Below are 21,707 nucleotides of genomic sequence, written 5' to 3'. Positions count from 1 at the left end.
AAATCTTGGAAGTGCCCAGAAATAAAATGATACGTCATAATTCCCACAAACATCTCACCAGAACCATGAAGGCCAGAAGACTGTGGAATGGTATCTTTAAACAACTGAAAGAAAATTTTCAACCCAGAATTACAGAGTTAAAGAAAATATTCTTCAAGAATACAGAGGTCTTCACTGGGGAGAAAGGGCAAGGATGAATGTAGTGACATTAGGAAGAACGTGAGTGGGAAAACAAGATCAATCCTGTCCCCTCTACGCAAGTCTGTCAGGGGAGTGGCAGGTGACACTGACTGCCAAGATCAAGCAGACAGGATGAGGGCAGCCTCAAGAGAGCACAGAGAGCTTTAACAAGCTGCTTGAGAGCACAGAAAAGAAAGGTTAGCTGGAAGGACTGAGTGAATGGCAGAGGCTGGGGACTGGACGTTTGTCCTGGTGCTGAGTGTATAGCAGTTTTACCAGGATTTCAATAGAGGACAGGGTTTCGCAGCCAATAATCTCTTTGGGAAAACCTCTGCAAATCCAGCACTTTGGGAAGACTGCCCCAATTTTCCTTTCTATCCTATTAGTTGTCTGTGGAGGTAACCAAGGATTCTCTGGAAAAAGAAAGTGGGTTGGAGACCAGGGGATGGCACTGTGACAGAAAAATCAGTGTGCCCACTGTGTGTGCCAAGTCCTAAAAAGCTTTGAGATCATCAGAGCCTCAGTTTGCCCAATAGGAATTGATTAAGAACATTGTTTTCAAGTCTAAAAAAATACTGACATTACAGAGCAAAAGGTAAGATTTGCTAAATTTTCAAAGGAACTCATGCTTCTGGAGCCCCATCCTACTCCAGACCCCATGGAAATATGCCCACTTCCCTCTCCAGCTTGGGGAATTTGATGACAGTCTGAAAAGCATGGACCTAGGTAGCTCTGAGCAAAGTCCAGCCAAGCAAACATGGAAGAAGGGATTCTCCTGGCAGACCTAAATTGTTCTCAGCACAGCATCCATGGTTAATCTTCTGCTGGATGAGACGGGTGTCAGGTCAACATTTCCATTTCTTTCTTTTAGAGCTAGAACAATCCATAGCAACCTTACATCACCAATCCTTGGTGGACCCTCACTGATGTGTTCTTGCCAGAGACCTCACCGCCTCGAACCATCAAGTTATAGATACTAAATCTGAGCGGGCTGGCAGGCACAATTTCTGGCCATCCCACATTCCTAGTCAGGAATAAATACCATTTAAACATTTATTTAAAACTTACTACTCAAGGGAAGTCATCACCAGGGCCAAGGCGATCAACATGGTGGAGACAATTGGCTTAAAGACAACGAGAGACACCACCCTCTCTTTCTCTCCACCTTTCTCATGCTACAGGCAGTCCTTTTCTTTTATTCTTCCTTTGTTCATGGTCACCTTCATTACTCAGTGGTGTCCCTCCCTCTCACAAGCCAGTGGAGCCACCCAGTTGCAGCACCTGCCAGGTAATGGAAGGCTGAGCCAACACTTGAGTTTCCCCTCCGGACCCGCGGCTGGCCATTGCGCTGCAGCACCCTCTTGGACTCACTCCACACACTATGTGTGCCCAGGTGTCCCACACACCCCTTCCAGTTCCTGGCACAGTTTCTATTCCTTTCTCCAGAACTTTTCAATCTTCTGCTCCCACTTATAAATCTATTCTTCTACGCAAGCTAGGAAAGAAGCAACAGGCGTAGAACTCATAAGGGAGCACATTCTTAGCAGAATGGACAGAACAGATGGCCTCATAAAGGAAGAGCTTATGAGCCTGCAGAGCTGCCTTAAAGATCAAGAACAGTTTCCAAAAATACACAGAAGAAGCAGGCAGCTGCACCGTGAGGGGGTGTGTGGTGGTCTCAATACCAAGTTCCCCTTCAGCCAAACTGCTCACCCTCTACAGACCATACAGAGGGGATCTCAGCGTCCTCCTTGAGAAGATGAGATTATTTACTGGCCACTTCTAGCTGCTTCTGAGGGAGTCCATGAACAAACGCCACCCAAAATGGTCAGCTCATGGTTCTTTTTATAACAAAGACACACGGCAAGAACAGGATAACTGGTATTCATCCAAATTCATAGTAGAGTTTAAATTCAGCCAAAAGTGTCTTCCTTGCCCTCCGATAGGGATCTTTCTCTGCCTTGCACCTAGCTTAAGAGTTGGTCAGTAAGAATCCAAATTGGTTTGCCTGAAATCTTTTTTCCTGGGCCCATCTTGAGCCCAGGGTGTCTGAGTGATGCCCAGTGTGCAGAAGCGGGGGGACGAAGCTCACCAAGGTACTGAGGCTGGTGTGAGTCTCCTGCAGCTGTGTCAGTGCTGCCCAGGGAACCGGTGTGGCTCTACCAACATAGATGCAGTAGGGTCAGGTGCATTCTGTGTGGTGGGCTGTGGTCCTTTTGTGCAGAATGGAGGTTATTTGGGGTGAAGGTGAGCTTCCTGTGCATGTGTGCAGGCCTGGCCTTCCTCCTGTGACGGGCAACTCCTACAACTACTACTCATGACTCAGGAGGCTCTTGCAAGAGGCCAGGCATGCCTCTGAATAAATATTCTCTCCACTCAGAGGCTTGCCAGTCTGCAGCAGGAAAATGATCCTCAGCCCCAACGAGAGGGAGTGGGATGTTTGGGGCACCCCACCAACTATTACAGTAATAGTTCCAGTCTCTCTACTCCTCCACCTACCCCAGCCCCTCGGACGCGAGGGAGATGCCCCAGATATAGGGTCACCTCACTGCTGGGGATCAGGTGAGGTCATTGACGTGAGCATACTTTATCAACTGGGAAGGGCTGCCTGAGATGGTTCCAAAAAGCAGATATTTTGAAATCAGTTGTCCACAGCATCCCAGAAAGAAACGTAAATGGAGAAATAGTCAGATGGGGGACGGTAGTCTAAAAGGGCCAGGGGGCAGTAGCCAGTGGTGGCAGGGAACACGGGACTGCTTGCCCTGCACACCTGCTCACCCACAGCCCAGCTGGGTGACCTTGGGCATTCTTAGCCCCTCAGTGCTAGCTTCCTCTTCTGTAAAACTGTGAATCACCCAAAGACTTCTAGTGAGGTGAAATGTGTTAATACGTGCAAATCACTTAGGAGAAAACTTAGTGCATAATGAGTGCTCAATAAATGTTTGCTCTAGTGACGGCTATCATTATTATTAATTTGGCTCAGCCAGCCATTGTCAGGTGGGCTACACCCATTTGTCAGTTCTTCTAATTTTAGAAGTGATTATGAAAAATCTCTTGATTTTTAAATATTGGTGACTAGTTTTTTTTTAAGAAAACAAACCAACCTGTGGACATTCAAATAAACCCTGGGATTGAGTTAACCATGATATGACCACATTGGTTTCTCAGTTTAAAAAATATGTCATGCTCCTGCAAGAATTAAACAGTAGGAGAAACTGGGTCTATAGGAACTCAACTTTTGTAACTTCTCTGTAAGTCTAAAACTATTCAAAGATAAAAAGATTATTTAAAGCCTGCATGGTGGGGCACCTGGTGGGCTCAGTTGTTGAGCATCTGCCTTTGGCCCAGGGCGTGATCCCCGGGTCCTGGGATCGAGTCCCACATCGGGCTCCCTGCATGGAATCTGCTTCTCCCTCTGCTGTGTCTCTGTCTCTCTGTCTCTGACTCTCATGCATAAATAAATAAAATATTTTTAAAAAATAAAAAATAATGCCAGCCTGGAGGAACACACACACATAGACACACACACACACACAGTTATGGGCCAGGCTTTGCCTCAGAACGAGCAGAGAGTGAGCTTTGGTAGAAGGGCTGTTCGCTGGATACCCTGGTGGGATGAGGAGTACAAGAGCAAGCCACCTGCTTCCACAGGGCTGGTAACTGAAGGGAAACGAATTCCCTGGGGAACAGACGACTGATACCATACACACCTGTTGCTAGGTAGTGGTCAGCTTGTTTATTTGAATCAACCCTGCTGTTAATAACAGCCAGAAAACCTGGTCTTGAACAAAAATCTCAAAAGTATCAAATAGATGATAACTTAATTCCTAGGACAAAAGGATAAGAAACCAAGAACCCAGAGGAATAAGCAAACCTAAAAGCTGCTTCTTTTTACTCTGAGGATATGTGCTAATCTCACAAAATTCAAACCTTCATTTTGACAGCTGTCCGCAGCCCCCAAGGGACAGAAACACCCCAGCTGGCATCTGCATTAATCATGGGCATTTATGTATGTGTCTTTCTCTGGGCAGAGGGTGATATTGTCCATTAGCCTTTCTTTAGGGTCCTTGCCCACCCCATCCACCCCGTTCACAAATGGTTAAGTGAAGTGAATGTAAAAGAACCAGGCAATCTTTGTTTGTTTGTTTGTTTGTTTGTTTGTTTGTTTGTTGGAATTATGAAGATTTGATTTGGGAGGACACCTACTGCTCAAAACCTTCCTCCTATCTTGTCACTAATGCCTGACATTTCACCACCGGGGATGCGGAACCCGGGGCAGTGGGGTCTTCAGTCTTTGCAGCCTCTCTTGCTGTGTGACACATGGTCAGATCTTCCCCTGGGAACAGTCCATGACACAAGAAGGCAGAGAATCCTGGAGGTGTGCAGGGAGCTGGGGAGAAAAGGAATGACACTGGAAAAGAAGACCCTCCTGGTAAAGGACAGAATTCAGGAAATGGTGACCAGAGGTGGGTGCAGGTGGTTTTTTGTTTTTTGTGGGTTTGGGGTTTTTGTTGTTGTTGTTGTTTGGTTGGTTGGTTTTTTGTCTTGTTAAAATCCAGATGTCTTGATCTTTGCCCAGTCAGGTTCCTGCAGTATTTACCTTCTGCTTCCCTCATCTCTCCAGCAGAGGACGCTGTTCCATGCAGGCAAAGTTGGAGGTGACCACTGAAGCCTCCGCCAATTCTACCCTGAGGTCCAGCGTGGGGAAGCATCTGGCTGTGGATACCCACGGACTAATGTCAGAGCTGAACTGGGATCCTCACTTTCTGATTCCAGGCCCAGTCCCTCACCTGCCTGGCCTGTACAAAAGTCAGATAGAAGTTGGACCATACTGGACTATTGTAAATATGATCATACTGGTCCACAGCAGGGATGACATGCATGTTGCCATCTGATGAGCAGGCAATAGCAAGCCTGTTAGCATAGCAGAGGTATTCACTGGCCTGCCACCCCACTGGAGCTTCTGGGGATTTGGTGATCTGGGCCATTTTGTGATATCCTCTCCAAGGTAAAAGACAAGTTGCTGAACCCTGAACCACCTGCCACAAAAAAAGATGGTCCAGTGCTCGGTTAAGCTTTGTGGGCAAGTTTAAAGAAATCACTTTGGTATTTGAGGTTCATGATGTGTACTGTATCCTCTGCTTCCCCTCGTTCTAACGAATACCTCCCCCCATATTCTTACTCGCTGTTATGTTCTGGTCACACACATTTCCTGTAGGTCCTGGAATAAGCTCCATCCTGCCTCAGGGCCTTTACACTTGCTGTTGTTTCCCTTGCCTGGCATGTTTTCAGCCTCAGTCTTCATCCTGTAAGTGTCCACTAGACTTCATCTTCATAGGTGATTTCCCTGACCACTCCACCTAAAGTAGGTTCCCATACACACCATGATTGTCTATCTTAGACCTTTATTAGTTTCCTTCATGACATTACACCTATTTGTTTATCTTTCTTGAAGATTTTTAGCTACTAGTTCATTGTCCCTCTCTCCAAAATTCCTCCTTTCCTAATTCTTAGCTATTTCAGTATCTGCACAAACAGAGCTTTATGATGTTTCCTTCTCCACTAAGGTCACTTGGTCACACTCTGGATCTTGTACCAGTGACCAGGTGATCCATCCTTACAATCAGTCTGCTAACATGCTCTGTTCTCCCTTTGTCCTACTAGCAAAACCAAGCTCCAATGAAATCCCATAGTTCATCTATTCCATGAATGTAGCCATACAGCTGAAGGCAATGGAGAGAACACATGGCCATAGTGACCATACTTTAACCTTATGATCACCATCATCTGTCATCAAGGGGCCCTTAATGCTGCTCAGACATCACACCATATGTCCCTAACCCATTCTTTCCCATTTCCCATGACAATTTCATACCTTCTCCCCTCTCCTAAGACTTCCAAAACTGTCTCCCCATTCTTATTCTCAGCTGATGGCTTTGCTTCTTGCTGCACAGAGAAAGTTGAAACAACCAAAAGAGAACTTCTACAAGATTTCAGCTCAACATGTTTCTACTTTCCTGCAAGTACATCCTTAAACTCTTCCTTCCCTTTGTACTAGGGATGAAGCATTCATGCCTCCAACAAAGGCCAACATCTCTCCTATGTATGAGACCCATCTCTTTTACTAAAGAGATGACAATGTCAAAGACAATGTCCCAGTGATTCTCCTCTCACTTCTGTGCCACCAATGATTGTCTCTCTACTTGATCATTCCCCTCTGCTAACAAGCACAGCATATTCCCACCAAACCCAACATCAGGAGCCCTGAGATGCCCAAAGATGGGAATGAGCAGGTTTCAGATTTTGCCCTTTCCCCATATGCACTGATAATGTATTTTGTGATAGGAGACCAAGAAGATCCTTTTTCTCTCTGTGGGTTGATGCGAGGGGCAGTTGGCAGCTCTGTGCAGAGCCACACACTGGAACACAGACAACATGGCTGAAAAGACTGAGCAATTTCAATCTCTGGCCTCTCCTGACCATTGTTCCCTCAGTAGCTGGAGACCCCTCATATGGAAAGTGAGCCTGTTCAGATAAATCAGGAACCAATCTTGGGAAGAGGGGTGGGCATCCAGGGACTTGAGTGCAAACGTACCAAAGACCCAAGACACCTGGAAGAGATGGGGTTGCTGTGGGTTGTCTGCCAGGGAATTGGTACCAAATCTTGTCCTTGATCTCAGATTGTACATAAACAGCATGGAATGAGATGCTCTGGGCGTTCAGGGACTGCTGTGATCACTTCTAGATGAGGAAACATGGAGGAGTTAACCTTATACCCAGGCACGAGAGAATGCCAACAAGGCAGTGATAGGGATTAAAGTAGAGAAGAAAGGCATGGATTCTCACTGGGGCCGTTAAGGGCTACCAGGATCAATATCCTAAATACCTGGAGCATGGTGTGACACAGAAGGTCAGTACCGAGTTGGTATATGAGGAGTTTCAGGTATTCCTCAAGGCAACGCTTGGAGTCAGCTGCTGTTTACATTTATTTCCATGGCAATTGCTATCCAAAGTCATTGATTAAGGTCCCTGGTTGCTGGAATCCAAGCATTGTAATACTCCCCAGGCCTCACTTATGTCTAAGACATAGATTTTGCTGATTGGTGTTGAGAAACCTGCCTTGGTTATTTTTTGATCCGTACAACTCCGTTCCAGGCACGATGTGTTTTCTCTGCACATCTAAGAACTGAGTTGTGCTCCTCCCACCCCCAGAGCTCAGACTCCAGCTGGGTAGCTAGTACCTGGAGGCAGATTTGGCCAGAGGCCATCACTTCTGAATTCAGGACCAACTCATAAGCGGATGTCCAGTTGTATATATTGGGTGGCAGCCCCTGACTTGATACTTGTAAAATAATTGAGAAAATTAATGGAGAAATGGCAATTATCCCTCTTATAGGGTCACTTAATCTAGTTGGCCCATGGTTAACATACCATGACGCGCACATAAGAACTGCGTAGGGGGTAAGCTGATGAATATCACTGGCATTGTTCCCAGGAATAGGGAAGGCAGAGAGGAAAAACAGTTGTCTTGGATGGAAGTGTAGATCAACAGACTGCAGTACAAATCAAGAATCAACAGCTGGCCATTGAAGCCAGTCCTCACTTAACTTTGTCCAGCCAGATTGTGCATGTTCATTCTTCTTAAACATTTGCTCCTGGCCCAGATGCATGGCCACCAGCCTCAGCTGGAGAGTTGTTAAAATAGATCCTACATGACTTTCACAGAGGGCACCTAACCCCAAGTCTGATATGCCTGAGAATTTTTAGGAAAAATAAATTAATAAGCCTGCATGCAGGAGAGTTGAAACATCTCACCTTCAGATGCCATAATGTTGAGTTTTATCTAAAAAATGTAAAAGCTGAATGTCTACATCCATGAGCAGACCAATGAGACCTAGGGTCTCATCTTACATCAAACAGGGGGATCATTATGCTCATTTTGAGTTTGCTGAGAACCAAAGTAATAACCCCACTCACCTCTCGGTAAATAGGAGATTTATTATTTTAACATGATACTTTTTATAACAGGAATTCTATGGTCAAAAGAAGAACTGGGCTGTAGCATGAAGCAGCATCAACAAAGTGTCTATGTCTTACTGTATTAGTCAAGGTAGATTAAGTTATGCTTCAGTAACAGCCTCTACAATGTTGATGACTTACTGTCAAAAGTTCTCTTTCGTGGGGAATAAAGAGGAAAGGAGAAAAAATGAGTGGGAAATATCAGAAAGGGAGACAGAACATGAGAGACTCCTAACTCTGGGAAACAAACAGGGGTGGTAGAAGGGGAGGTGGGCTGGGGAGGTGGGGGTGACTGGGTGACGGGCACTGAGGGGGGCACTTGACAGGATGAGCACTGGGTGTTATTCTATATGTTGGCAAATTGAACATCAATAAAAATAAATTTATTAAATAAATAAATAAATAAATAAATAAATAAATAAATAAAATGTACAAACTAAAAAAAAAAAAAAAAGTTCTCTTTCATTGCCACTTGGCTCCAGGATTAAGTCACTCTCCAGGGCATCTGTCCTTCATGAAGTGGTCCAGTGATCCAGGCCACCCTCTGTCATGGCTTCACATCTCAGCACAAGGCCCCCACGTGGACCATTGTGAGGAAGAGACGGAATCACTCAGAGGCTCCGTATCCCTTCAGTCCAGATGTGATATTCAGCATTTCTTCTACGTTTCTTCAGCCAGAATGTGAACCCACCAAACTGCAAGTTGGCTGAAAGGTGTTGCCTCCCAGAAGAAAAGAAGACCAGACATTGGCCACAATAGTTTAGTCTCCACACTCAACTTAGTCCTCCCTCTTCTGGAAATTTCTACTCAGTCGTCTGTGAACTGACACTGGGACTCTAGAACACTCCAATGAAAAGGTGCTGGTCCTCTGATTGTGAATAACTAATAGTTTCTTTGTTAGGGTCAGTTTATAGTCTCTGCAAGAGGCAAGACTCATTGAAATGGCCCCATCTTTCTTAAAATTTAATTTTCCAGCTTTATTGAGGTATAATTGCAAATAAGAATTATATAATTAAGCTGTACAATGTGATAGCTTGAAATACACTACAATTTGAAATGTGAAATGATTACTGCATCCACCATCTCACTTAGTTGTAGCTACCTTTTTGTGGGGTGTCAGGGATTGGTGAGAACATTTAAAGTCTATTCTCTCAGCAAATTTCAAGTATACAATACAGCATCTTAACTATAGTTACTATGTTATACACTACAGCCCAGGATTTAGCAATCTTGTGACTGGAAGTTGGTACTCTTTGACTGACCTCTCCCCATTTCCTGCGCTCCCAGACCCTCGTAACTACAGTTATATTCCCTGGATCTATGAGTTTGACCTTTTATGATTACATAGATAAGTGAGTTCGTGCAGTATTTGTCTTTTAAAAAGATTTTATTTCTTTATTCATGAGAGACACACAGAGAGAGAGGCAGAGACACAGGCAGAGGGAGAAGCAGATATCTTGCAAGGAGCCCGATGTGGGACTTGATCCTGGATCCCGGGATCATGCCCAGAGCCAAAGGCAGACATTCAACCACTGAGCCACCCAGTCATTCCTTATTTGTCTTTTCCTATCTTGCTTGTTTTACTTAACATGATGTGGTTGCTAAGCTTCTCAACATGAAATCAGATGTAGGGAATTTAGGAGAACACTATGTCACTGTTCTTCTTCTTCCATTACACACTTCTCTGCCATCCCTACTGGGAAGCAGGTCCATTTTCCCCGGTTACAAGGCAGAGTGCTGTGATTCCCAAGGCACTCAGAATGCCAGGTGCTAAACTCATGTGCGTGCATGTGTGCACTCACACACTAAGTGTATGAAACCTTCTCTAATGTCTCACAGACCATTAAAGCATGAGATAATCCATAAAACTAAGGGCAAGTGGATATTTCAAATGATCATGTGTGCACAACTGATAAAACAAAACCCATCAGGACACTTGAAAGGGGTAAAATAATTTTCAAAAAGTTCATGCAAGTCGCAGGATCAAGATGGTACTCCTGGGCTCCAAGGGAAAAATCTGTCAGAAAAGATATGCTGAGAGGTCTACTATCAGACTTCCTGCATAGTGTGGGAGGCAAACGGTCAAGAATATAAACTGGTTTCCTGCAAGAGCCCCTTACAAGCCCCAATTTTAAGCAAAAAGGGAAGAAATTGGGGCAAAAAGTAGAAATTTTGGGTTGTGGATTGAAAGCATTCATTCAGCAACTTCTTCAAATCAAAGACCTGGTAATCTCAGGGCTCTGGGGGTCTTAGGGACTCACAGACAGGTAGTTCCTTCTGGATTTGATGGTTTTTAATATGCTATACTTGACGTTGCAGGACAAAAATACCAAGAGCATTTTTTGTTGATTTGTTCCCATGTTCAGGTATGCAGAGACTCACAGTTAGTCTGGAATCATGACTTAGAAAATCATACTCGGAGACCTGTTTCCAAACTGCCCTGAGCTCAGGAGAATTGAAAATCCTCAAGAATTACCAAATCCCTGTGTTTATTACAGCATTATTTACAGTTAATCAAGATATGGAAGCAACATAAGTGTATCAGTAGATGAATGGATAAGGAAAATGTTGTATATATACACACTGGAATATTATGCAGCCATAAAAAGAATGAGATCTTGCCATTTATGACAACATGGGTGGGCCTAGAGGATATTATGCTAAGTGGGATATGTCAGACTGATAAAGACACGTACCATATGATCCCACTCATAAGTGGATCCCACTCTAAAAAAAACGAATAAACAAACAAAAATCAGAATTGGACCTATACACACAGAGAAAAAACTGATGGTTGCCAGAGGGAAGGGGGTAGGGGATAGGCAAATGGGTGAAGAAGAGAGAAAGATACAGGCTTCCAGTTATGGAACCAACAAGTCACAGGGAATAAAAAGCATAGCATAAGGTATATATTCAACAATATACCATATTGTTGTAACAGTAATATGGTCACCATATTTGCTGTGAACATACCCTAATGTACAGACTTGTCAAATCCCTAAGTCATATACCTGAAATTAATGTAAAATTATGCATCGACTATACTCAAATATAAAAAGAATAAACTACAATTTAAAAAAAGAATTTATGAAACTATTTGTTAGAAAATAAGTCTTAATTCAGAAGAATTTATCCATGAAATTTAGAGATTTTAGAAGAATTTATGCATGAAATTTAGAGATTTTAAATATGTTCATCAAATATTTATTCAATGGCTGTTATATATAGACATGTATGCCAGGCGTTGTACTAGAGGTTGGATGTGGCTGTGAAGATGAACACTTACAGGAACCTCCATGCTCCCCTTCATCTCCCAACTTCCCTTGCAATTAGGTAAAGGTCATGTACAGGATGGGGGCAAATGGATAGTGAGCAGAATAGTGTGTGACTTCCAGGTCAGTGCTGTTAAGAACCTGTGGGAAATATCAGAAAGGGAGACAGAACATGAGAGACTCCTAACTCTGGGAAACAAACTAGGGGTGGTGGAAGGGGAGGTGGGCGGGAGTGGGGGTGACTGGGTGACAGGCACTGAAGGGAGCACTTGATGGGATGAGCACTGGGTGTTATTCTACATGTTGGCAAATTGAACACCAATAAAAAAATAAATTAAAAAAAAAAGAAATGGAAGAAAAAAAAACCAGTGTGTCCTCTCCAATTCTCTCTTTCCTTGATCCTTGGAAGCCATATGTTCCAGAAGCCATTGCTACAAGATGGAGAAGGACCTCCTAATGCTGTTGTGCTAAGCCCCTGGGACTTACAGCTGTTGTTGCAACAGCAGCTGATCTTGGCTGGGGACTTGGCATAGAACAACCAGACATGGTTCTTGCTCTCATGGAGGCTACACTCTGGCAAGAAAGATGCCCTGAGTGTTTGCAACTGTCTTTGGGGTTCAGATCTTAGATTTTGCCAAAATTATCAAACTCAGTTTTAAGGGGAGAGGATAATATTGAAAACAAATTATGCCTGATTTCATCCCACTCATACAGTCATGCAGTAAATATTTGTTGAGCTCCTACTGTATACCAGTTTTTGTTTCAGGACCTGAGGGTATAATGAGAAAACAATGTTCGTGCCAACGTAGTCTAGTGGGAGAGCCAGACATAAACAAATTAACAAATAGATGGTAATATATAATGTAAATATAGACATACCACATAGTGTTGGGTAGTGACAAGTGTCATGAGGAAAAGCAAAGCAGGTCAAGGACATTGTGTCATGGTGTAGAAGGACAGATATTTCAGATGAGGTGACCAAAAAAGCATTCTCTATAAGGCCTATTTGAGGCATGAGCTGAATGCAATCAGGATCATCCACGAGAATAGCCTGGAGGAGGAGAATATTCCAGGCAAAAGGGCCAGCAAAGACAAGTACCAGAGCTGTCCTGGTAGGTTGGGCTCCGTGACTAAACTCTGAGAAATGGCTAGAATATTCTTCCACCAATAGCCAGGAAGCTGTGGCCAGGCTGAGGTGGATCCTGACCAACTCACACTCCTGGACATAATTTACTCTCAAATCAAAGCATTGATTTGACCAATCTTACACTCTGGCTTTAAGCTCTGTCCTTACATTTTTGAGGAAATAGAGCTTATTGAACTCACATTTTATATTGTTTGTGTTAACATCCATATGGATTTCCAGCAATGTCCACCCATATTCTTTGATGCCATAGACTTCTGCAAACTTACATGGCTTCCCTACCTAATCCAGGGGTGCCCAGAGGAATCCATTGGGTCTATTAGAGTACAGGAGAAAATATTGTGAAATTCATTTTTTGTCTCCTTTTAAAAATGTTTATTTTTATTTGTTTTATTAAGGCAAATAATGCATCAGGACAGTTGCCCATGTATATCATTTATAAATAACATATTTGGAGGTACTGTTTTTTGAAGTTTCCTAATAGAGATGCATCAGCCTATTAGGATGATTAAAGCCTTTGTAACACAGGTAGTTGTGAATTATGGCTGCCCCTGGATCAGGAGAACTGCTCCAACCTGCCCTCCTTGACCCAATGACCAACACACAATTAATTAGTATGACAAAAGATCTGAACAAACACCTTGCTGGGTGATGGTTTTGCATCTAGAAAATGTTCTTTAGATGTCAAAACAGCTGGATATTCCAGAGTTTTTCCTTGTTAATGAGGCTAACAGGAAAATCTTGAAATCCAGATTCCTATCCCTAGGGAGGTCTCCAATCTACGGTTAGAGGGTACACACATGGTACAAACCAAATGAGGACAAATGTGTGACAAATACAGACCTTAAGGCCTGTCCAAGCATCATAGTCAAAGTCAAAATATGACACAGGCATAATATATATATAATGTTACTGTTGTATTATACAGGGAAGAAGGAACACTGCTGGTTTCCCAGGGTCATACTGGGCGAGTTATTTAAATTCTCTGAGTTTCAGGGGTCCCTGAATGGCTTAGTGGTTGGGTATCTGCCTTTGGCTCAGGTTGTGATCCCAAGGCCCTGGGATCGAGTCCTGCATCGGGCTTCCCATAGGGAGCCTGCTTCTCCCTCTGCCTGTGTCTCTGCCTCTGTGTGTGTGTGTGTGTGTCTTTCATGAATAAATAAATAAAATCTTTAAAAAATAATAATAAATTCTGAGTTTCGGTTGCGTGTCTGCAGACATGAGGATAGCCAGCAGTGATTACTGCCCAGGCCTGCTGTGGGGTTGCCAGAGGCCATCTCCATGAAGACAGTGATCTAACACATTGCCCAGGAGGAAAACCGCCATTCCATTCCTTAAGAAGCTTCTATATGCTTGGACCATATACAGTCATCTCATTCAGCCTTCCCCCAAACACCATAAGGTAGATACGATCTCTATTTTATGGCTGGGCTCACAGAGAGATTAAGTCATTTTCACAAGGCCCCACAGCTAGTAAACAACTAAGATGTGAGCCTTGCACTCTGTCTGACTTCACCGTGGAAGCTTTTCTACTCCATCAGCTGACGTCCAGGGGTGAGGGCATCTGGAGGAAAGACAAAGAGGGAAAGAGAAATCCTGGGGAAGTTACCTTTAAAAAAAATCCCTCCCAGAAACGGTCACATATATAAACATAACATCTTTCTGTGGTGTCGTTAAGTTAGAAGGAATTAAAGATGTTCTTTTCCATAAACGCAACCCATTCTTTTTGTGAAAACATAAACACACAAGAATATATAGAAGGAAGTAAAAGTCACTCCAGCTGGGAGGTGTGTGTTCCAGAATTATCACTCGTTTGTCTCCTTCTAGAAGCTTCTATGCTTGGTTTCTACATGTGTAATCTCTTACTGTATACAGTATATTCTGAATGACCTTTTTCTCTTACTTCTTTGTGATCAAAACAAACCAAAAGACTGAGACAGAAGAGGGAAAGAAGAGAACAGGAATCAGCATTTTTTAAAAAAAGATTTTATTTATCTATTCATGAGAGACACACAGAGAGAGGCAGAGACACAGGCAGAGGGAGAAGCAGGCTCCCTATGGGGACCCTGACACGGGACTCGATCCCAGGACTCTGGGATCACAACCTGAGCTGAAGGCACACACTCAACCACTGAGCCACCCAGGTACCCCAGGAATCAGCGTTCATTAAGTATATAAAGGTTGGTCCTTTATAGATCAATTCACTCATTTTATCCTAATCACCCCCTAAGACCTTGGAACCATAATCTCCACTTATTTCCTGACAGATAAGGTCAGGAAATCCATGAGGGGTTAAGTAACTTGTCCACAGTGAACCGAGGCTGGCTCTAACTATCCTCAAATTCCATGGAAATTTCCAAAGTCCACACTATCCCAGACCATGTCAGGACATCATCTTTTCCAAGGGTCTGCATACAAGAAAGGGGATCCCCAGAGTCTCTTGGGGTGGTGGTAGTGTGTGTGTGTGTGTGTGTGTGTGTGTGTGTAAAAACACTTGCCTTCAACCCTCCAGTGAGCCCTCCCTGGTGGGCCTGAAGCTCCAGCCACAGGATGAGGGCACATCCGCCTTAATTCCATCCCCAAACCTTCCAGCACCTGAGTGAAGTCACTCAGCAGAGCCTAACCCATCTGCCTCCCTTTTAGCCCCGTGGAAGCCAGAGGTAGAGGGAAGAGGGGCAGAGAGGGCCCCAGAAAACACACGCCCCCATTGTTTGCTCTGCACAGACCTTCTTCACAGAAGGCAGTGTTGACCAAGCTTTGTTTATCTTAATTGCTCAACGCTCTGCAAAGTGGAAAGTTGAATACGAGGCCCTGAGAACCCGTTTAAGTGCAATGGAGATCATTGATTTCTACTAAATCTCTGGAGCAAGTTTGTTTTTTGTTCCCAGTCATTTCATTGAATTATTTCATTTTTATTCACTGTTAAAACACGTCTCACTCGACCGTGAGCAAAGTGATATTTTATTGATCCTGGGCTCCTGTGATCGGTGTCTCCTGAGATCCTCGCTGGATCCCTGAGAGGTTGATTATCAATTCCATCCTGCACATAAGTGAAGTGACTGGCCCCAGGTTTTCAGCACAGAAGGCAGATCCAGGATCTGAGCCACTGCCCCCTCTGCAGCCCTAGAAGCCCTCCTGGATTTGGGGGGCCGAGGGTGGAAGGTGGAGAGGGAGAGGAAGCCTTTCCTTAAAAGTTGAGCTTATACCACCCTCTAACTAGCTAGTCCACCCAAAGAAATATAAATAATAGTGAAAGGGAATAGAGGGGGAAGAGAGAAGAAATGGGTGGGAAATATTAGAAAGGGAGACAGAACATGAGAGACTCCTAACTCTGGGAAACGAACTGGGGGTGGTGGAAGGGGAGGAGGGCGGGGGGTGGGGGTGAATGGGTGGCGGGCACTGAGGGGGGCACTTGACGGGATGAGCACTGGGTGTCATTCTGTATGTTGGCAAACTGAACACCAATAAAAAATAAATTTATTATTAAAAAAAGAAAGAAAGAAAACATGTTCACACAAAGCCTTGTGCTTGAGTGCTTATAGAAGCTTTATTCATCATAGTCTCAAAGCTGGAGACACCCAGACATTTGTCAACAGAAACTAATTGTGGTACACCCATGCAGTGCAATTGTACTCAGCCGGGGACGTGATGAATTTCCAAAACATGATGTGGAACAAAAGGATCCGGACCCGAAAAAAAGTACACAGTGTATCCTCCCGTTCTCTCCACGTCCTTCCAGAAGAGGCGAAACTGACCTATGGGGACAGTAGTCCAAGAAGTCACCTTCAGTGGGAGATCGGAAGACAGAGGCGGGGAGCTTCCCGGGTTGATTGATTTGTTCTCTGTATCGGGATCACACTGGCAGTTACGCAGATGCACACAAATGTAAACATGTATAGAGCTGTGCCTTTAGGATTTATGGTTTTACTGCATGTAAATGACACCTTGGTAAAAGTGAATACATAAGAAGTGAAACAGGGAGGCAGTGATGACACGTGTCAGGTGATTAGCAGGTGGAGAAAGGGGGTAGGGAAGGGAGGGCTCAGGAGAGCTTTCATGAAGTCATCCTATTTATTCTCTCCGAGCCTCACCTGCACAGTGGATATAATAAAATACTGGAAAGAAGACGGTTTGTGTACACAGTACCTGGCACCTGGGAATGAGCTGCTTTTGCCAGGATTAGGCTGTGAGCAGTTGGGGATGGGAGGTGGCAGGGTCAGCTCCTGGGCAGCGGGACCAGGAGCGGCACCTGCACCTGCCAGGCCGAGGCAGCCACAGGAGAAGGGAAGTGGACATGACATGACGCAACCACCCTCCCTCGGTGCTCTTTCGCCATCCCAGCTCAGCCCTCGCTCTGTTGCCTTCCGTGAGCCCTTCCCGTTTTCTCATGGGGGGCACAGAGGCAACAGCTTTGTGGGGGGGGGCAGGCTTGGCCTCTAGGTCTTGACTGTGAGCCCACTGCCCCTGTCCCCTCTGCCTCCCTGTGGTGGGGACTGGGGGGAGGCCTCCCTACAGGATGGCTTCCAGCTCAGATAGACAGACCACTGGTTTTCAATCTAGGAAGCTGCATACCCCATGCACATTTATAGCATTCTTTTTTGTTTTTAATTTAAATTCTTTTTTTAATTTATTTTTTATTGGTGTTCAATTTGCCAACATATAGCATAACACCCAGTGCTCATCCCATCAAGTGCCCCCCTCAGTGCCCATCACCCAGTCGCCTCCACCCCCCGCCCACCTCCCCTTCTACCACCCCTAGTTCGTTTCCCAGAGTTAGGAGTCTCTCATGTTCTGTCTCCCTTTCTGATATTTCCCACTCATTTTTTCTCCTTTCCCCTAATTTAAATTCAATTTAAGGAACATATACTGTAATACTAGTTTCAGAGGCAGAAATCAGTGATTCATCAGTTGCATGCAACACCCAGGGCTCATTGCATCATGTGCCCTCCTTCATGCCCATCACCCAATTACCCCATCCCCCTGCCCTCCCCCCGTCCAGCATCCCTCAGCTTGCTCCCTAGAGTTAAGAAACTTTCTATGGGTTTTCATACTCTCACCCTGGCAAGACACCTTAACCATCTGATAGAAAAAACACTGCATCTCTACCTCTTTGTTCACTTTATCTCAGTTCATCAAGCAGCCTTTGAGGTCCTGCTTTGTGCTCAGCACAGAGTCAGAGTCAGAAAACAGGCTGCGTGCAGTCAGGTAATCGAGCCCCAGGGGCCATGCCCTTGTCCGGCAGTCACACAGCCTGGTTCCAATCTCCCATCCACCCCTCGCCAGCTCCGGGATCTAGGGCTCCAGGGCTTAACCACTATAAGCCTCAATTTTCTTGTATGTAAAATGGGGATAACAGAGATACCCATCTCATAGGTCTATCATGAGAGCGAGCCAAAATGATCCCTCTGAAATGCTTGAGATGATGCTTGACAGGCTATAGGTGTTTAACGATTGTCAGCTGTCACCATAAATGTTACGGAGTATGCTGTGGAGGCAGCAAGGAAGGAGACATCCCCCAGCACGGCCAGGTCGAAAGGGGTAGAGGGGCAGGAAGGCTCATCAGTGAGTTCGTCCTGGCTCTGGATGTGAAGGGACACACTGAGTCCACCTTGCTTCCCTCCCGGGACAGAGCAACCTGTACAAAAGCTGGCAGCCTCCGAGGCACGGCCGTGAGGAACCCGTGGAGCTGGTGTGGGCTGTGGTCTCGGGCAGGGATCAGCCAATTTGTTCTGGAAAGACCAGAGTATGTAGGTCTAATCTTCGGCTTTGCAGGCCCCACAGGTTGTGTCAACACTATTTGATTCTGCTCCCACAGCACGAAAGCGGCTGTGGTTGGTGAACAAACAGCACGGTTGTGTTCTAATAAAGTGTTCTGTGGAGAGTGAAATCTCAATTTCCTTAATTTATAAACCCCTTCGTCATGCCAATGCGACCTCTGCTTCTGTTGTCACATCCCATTCTCTGATCCTGACCCTCTAGCACCTCTGTTATCAGGACCCTCATCATTACACTAGGCCCACCTGGAAAATCCAGGATAATTTCCCTTTCTCAAGATTATTGCATCATTACATCTTATAATCACATCTGCAACATCCCTATCACCAGGTGCGGTGATACACTCATAGGTCCTGGGGATTAGGACGTGGGCATCTCTGGAGATGTTATTCTATCTACTGCAGAGGTATTGACAGGAGAGTGGCTGACGAGATGTCCCATGAGGTTTATGCTGGTCACACCTCAGCATCTCCGCGTGTCTACACCGGCAGGCCCATGAAGGCTGAGGATGGGTGAGGAGGGTGTAGCTAAGAGGGGGGCTGGAGATGAGGAGTTGACACAGAAACCTCAGACCTGACAGCAAGGTCCAAGGGATGATCATGGATCATATGAGGGTGGAGAGAAGTGAAAGAGAAGGTCACCAGAAGTAAGATGGAGAGGAAGCAAGAGGCTAGGGGCTCAGAGGGCCATCCACAGGGATGTTGAGTGATGCGGAAGCCCCTGTTGCCCTTCTCCTGTGGTGTAGGATGTGATCCGTGGGCCTGCGATGTTAAGGATAAGGCTGGAGGAAGGTGGGCCCGCCCTGGCTACCTGATTGCCTGAGGGAGAGAGGTTTGGAGACAGCTGTGAGTCAGGAGAATTGGACTTTCTCATGGCAGCCAGGATTAGGGATGCTGGAGAATAAACAGTCCCCACTGGAGAGGACTTCAGGAGAAGCCAGGTGCCTGCGGAAGCTGGTTATCAGCTGCCTGACTAGTACCCGGCAAGGGGAAGGGCTGCTGGGGCAGGTGATGGGGGGACTGAGCCCCAGGGCTGAAATGGGGTAGAGAGAGAGGCAGGTAGGAGAGCTGCCACAAAGCCCCATGAAGCCCATGCCCCAGGGTCCCACCAGCTGGCTGGGGGCCTGCCCTTGGAGTCTTTGTTCCTTCCTGTCACCAGGGGTTGAGGAGACTATGTCTAGGGTGGTGGAGCAGTGCCAGAAAGAGGCACTGAAGAGAAAGCTTGGAGATGTGGATTCCAACACAGCTGCCAGAGGCCCTGGGGTCAGCTCCGGTGCCCTCCTGTCACTATCCCCCCATGTCAGCCCTCATGTGTGGCTCCCACCTCCTGCTTATCTCCTAAACCCACCCCTCCTCCCCATCCCTCTGTCTTATCCTCCCTCACAAGGACATACGAAAGGGGATCTGTGGTCCCCAGACTCAGCCCCTACTAGCATGCAAGTTTCCGGGCAGGGGGAAGCACACCTTTCACCTTTGCAAACTCTGAGCCAGTGGGTGACCAGTACAGGACATTTAGGGAGTGAATGACCTGATGATATAGACATTAATAGATGGGGAGAATTAAGGAAGATGACCCCATAAGATGATTACAGATAGAGGAATTAAAGGAGGGATGAGGGAGGGAGAGGGAGGCAGATTTCCATATTGTCAGCATCAGGGTAACTCTCTGAGTCTCAGTTTCCATATCTGTACTAAGGGGAAATTAATGCTACAGGATTAAAACAGAGCCCAGCAGACAGTAAGCGTTTGAGAACTCCCAGCCATGATGCACGTGGTGACAGGCCACACGCTGGAGTCAGTTTGGGGATTTGTATCACCAAATGAGAGCCGCAAAAGGCTTGTTAAAACTGAGCAAACAGAAATGCTTAAAGTCAACAGGGAAGAAGACCAGGTGAATCGAACCATTTCAGCCCAAGGTCGGAGTTGGGCAAGTTCAAAGACCCCTAATGCCCTCCTTATCTAAGCCACCCACACAGGGCTCGTATCTCTGGAAAACAAGTCCCAAAGTCCTTTGGGGTCCCCCTTGGCCCCATGCAGGGGTGAGTGCTGTACAGCCAGGGCTCCTGCCACCCCTGCTCCCTTCCTCTCCCAGAGAGGGTTGCTGGCACGATGTCCAGGGGCAAGAGAAGATGAGGAAGGTCTGGGGCATGGGGTCATCACTTGAATACAAGTGCATGCTTTCTGAAGGTTGGCAAGGGTCACTAAAAGGAGAAAGGAGATACCTTCTAGAGGCTCCCATTGGCCAAAATGTGGTGATTGGACCATCCTAAAGGAAATACTACCATAGTTAAATAGGACAAAATGAGTCTCCTAAATACTGAAAGGCCATAATGACCATAATGGCCCATACATTCAAGAGAGTAAAGTTAAAACCAAGTGTAGAAAAGGTTAGTTATGATATAAATCTTGGATTTATTAATTTTAACATGTAGAAGATAAAGTTATAGATTTGTTCTTTATTCCTTCTATTAACTCTACTGTCTGCCTAAATAAAAGGCATAAATCTGCCTTCTTTTCCTCTGAGTTGAGATGAAAAGTGAAAACAAGAAACCATGAGTAAGCCAAATGTTTCCAGAAAAACTAAGACCCGAACCACACAGAGGAAGTGAGCTCAGACTGGGTCAAATACAGAAGGGAAGAGGGTCTGGTAGGGTGTTGTAAGTTGGATGATTTGCAAGATGCCAACGGGAGGCAAACTCATGGTGCAAATTTAATTCGCGTCCTGGGAGGGAAAGGTGGGAGCATCCAACTAACCCTCCTAACGTGAACAGGCTCTGACAAGACAAGTTTCACTCTTAGAGCAGGCCTGGGGTAGAAGGCCCCACAAGCATCCCCTCCTTTGTGCCTCACAGCAACTATATGAGAAAAAGATTCCTATTCCCATTTCACAGATGAGGAAACCAAGGCTCTGAGATCAGCAACCAAGTCCACTGGGCTCCAACCACCCCATACCCGACTTGGCCCTCTGCTCCTGACCCCATGCCTCCAGGAGGCGGGATGAGCATAGCACCCAGGAGAGGGGATCAGGGCCTTCTGGGATCAGCGGAAGTGTGGATGTGAAGAGGTGTGCCAGGGCAAAGAACGTCATTCCCCACATGTTTCTCCTGCTTGGACCCCAGGGACCCATCTGAACAGGCTTCCAGGCCCAGAATACATCCAAGAAGATCCCATGGTGGTTGGCATGGATTTAGGGCCCACGTGGGCCGAGGCTGCCCTGAGTCTGACATGAAATCATTTCAGGGACTCTTCACAGTCCTGGTACAAGTTACGGATCTTATCTTGCATATTACGGATGAGGGAACTGAGGCACCAGGAGAG

The sequence above is a fragment of the Canis lupus genome, chromosome 9 (assembly GCF_048164855.1).
Source record: "Canis lupus baileyi chromosome 9, mCanLup2.hap1, whole genome shotgun sequence".
NCBI classification, from domain to species: domain Eukaryota; kingdom Metazoa; phylum Chordata; class Mammalia; order Carnivora; family Canidae; genus Canis; species Canis lupus.
Note: the sequence above shows the minus strand (reverse complement) of the source record.